The sequence below is a fragment of the Poromitra crassiceps genome (assembly GCF_964638095.1).
Source record: "Poromitra crassiceps genome assembly, chromosome: 19".
In the NCBI taxonomy this organism is placed as follows: domain Eukaryota; kingdom Metazoa; phylum Chordata; class Actinopteri; order Beryciformes; family Melamphaidae; genus Poromitra; species Poromitra crassiceps.
The window spans coordinates 6,864,959-6,867,458 of NC_139646.1; the positions used below are offsets into that span (position 1 = coordinate 6,864,959).

General features: G+C 45.3%; 1 protein-coding gene across 1 annotated transcript in view; it reads left to right on the forward strand.

Annotated features, from left to right (window-relative positions):
- The window catches only part of grin2ab (glutamate receptor, ionotropic, N-methyl D-aspartate 2A, b), a gene marked incomplete at both ends in the record, with an annotated part of 100,130 nt that overhangs the window by 86,830 nt on the left and 10,800 nt on the right, over positions 1-2,500 (forward strand).

The following is a 2,500-nucleotide window of genomic DNA, read 5'->3' on the forward strand; positions in this document are numbered from 1 at the left end:
ATGGCTGCCTAGTGGACATGGGCAATCTTTGCTAAGTAACCCATAAATGATAATATAGCTTGTTTTCAGGTGACGTCGAGACCATCGACCATTGGCTTGTTTGCAAACCACGTGATCATGCTGGGGGGCACCAGCAGCAGGAGACATACTAGGAAGTGATAGGAAAGCACGAGAAAAATCGAACAAGTTGCTGGAAAAATCGCTTCTCTTCATTGTATATGGATCATATCGTATATGTTTTGCAATCTTCTGATTAGTGTTGGGGCGATCGACGATGTCAGGCACAGCCGATGGTTTCAGTCCCTACCATCGTAACATTGATGTCTAGTATAAGAGTGTCTGACGGGGAAAAGCAAGCAACGAATTTACCAATTCATCATTATTTACCATCATTTACCAAAGCATCATTATCTACGGCTGTGCTTTATTAACTTTTTTTTTTCTCAGACAGTTTCATTCACACTCTCACAGACACAATTCTGCAGTTAAAGCCACATCTTTAGAAGTATTACATAATTATACAATCTAATAACAACAATATTAAATATTATAACCGGCATAGTAGCCTATAACAACATCACTCCCCCGTTAAGCTTAATTTATACTTATTAGAAAGTGTCGCTCAGCACATGGCCGCAGACGAAAAAGAAAGTGTCGCTCATGGTGTTGCATTTATACTTCAGTGAACGTTGGCCTCGGTTCAACGGTCACTTGACACTCGAACGCTATCAGTGCAGACAGCCAAGGCAAGAGAGGGAACGCACAGTGAAACCATGTCGGAGGCAAGATGTAACGTACTTGGCTGCAGCGGCATATAACAACACACAACCACACAACTCACCTCCTCTCTCTGGGAAATTGGTCACGATGTTATTTGTGATTTCGCAACACAGTCTCACAGAAAATTGTAAAATAGCAACGTTTGTGCACCAACGTTGCTATGTTACAATTTCGGCTTGAAAATTGTAAAATGGTAACGTTCTGAGATCGGGTTAGGGTTAGGGTAGGGGGAGGGGTTAGAAACAGAACCACGCCCAAACCACGCCCACCCCTGTAGAAACGTACGTTACCATTTTACAATTTCAGAGCCGCAATTGTAACATAGCAACGTTGGTCCACAAACGTTGCTATTTTACAATTTCTTTGGAGATCGGGTTGGATTTCCATGAAGTCACACATCAAGGACAGGCTGATAAAAATAGCAGGGACACGTTCATTCATTTGAATCGAGCGAAAACCAAAACAAGGAAGTCATGCGCGTGTGCCGTCTATATAGCAAATCACACTTGCGTGACACTATGTGACGTAGTCCGCGACACTAGAAATTTCACCAGGTAGCAGACACTTCTAGTCGACACTTTAAAGTATCGACTCAAGTCCTCATTTCTGTAGGCGACGGTTTCAAAAGTGTCGCCAGACCAAGCATAAATTTGGCTTTACCCCACTGCTGCTGCCACACCTGCCCGCAACACCCCCCCCCCCTCACCACCAACAACGATGCCATTGTCCATCGTCAATTTTTACCCGATCGTGATAATTCAAGTTGGTAGACATCGTCCAACCCTACTTCTGATGATACCTGCAGCATGGAGCGGCATCAACCCTCTTACATACTCGCTTTGCTTCATTCTCCAGAGTAGTTCTGGGAGAGCTGCCCCCCAGCGACGTCATCGGAAACACATCGTTGCAAACAAGCCATACTTAACCAATAAGCATGTAACATAATAAAAAAAAAATGGAATGGTAATGTCTCCATTTAATGTAGATGCATAGTACATGCCATTTACTGCGGCTCTTGGCCCGCTCCGGGGGTAAGCGGCAGCTCTGTGGCTGGACGCAGTGAGCCGGCCCGCGAGCACGCAGTCCATGATGCTGTATTTACATGATACTGTATTTGTACATAGACTGTTATGGACACGTGACCGGTAGGTTTCAGACTGGTCGGGTAAAAATACATGACATTTAGCGGACTGCTTTCCCCCTCTGCTTCGAGGCAGTTGCCTGGGCCCAGGCAGACACTCGACTCGCATTCAGTCAACGGTCAAATCAAATGCTATGTCCCGCCTCTCTACCCTGTTTCACTGGGAATACAGGAATACACAATAAGGAAGTCACATACTGTGGCTCATAGCTGTAGCTCAGGAGGTAGCGCAGGTCTTCCACTAACCACTGGATAAAAGAGGTCGGTGGATCGATCCCCTCCACTCTGCATGCCGAAGTGTCGTTGGGCCAGAACCCAAAATTTCTCTCCGATGGCTGTGCCAGCACCCTGCGTGATAGCTTCCTGCCATCAGTGTATGAATGTCTGTGTGAATGTACCTACCCATTGTAAAGCGCTTTGGATAAAAGCGCTATATAAATGCAGGCCATTTGCCTTTTTTTTTTACCATTTTACATACTGTGCAAATGGCGTTTCAGCTCAACTTTAAGATTTCATAGTCCTTTTGCCCCGGTTCATTCCAGCATCAGTTTCTACTCTGTGTCTCACTCTCTGCTCCTC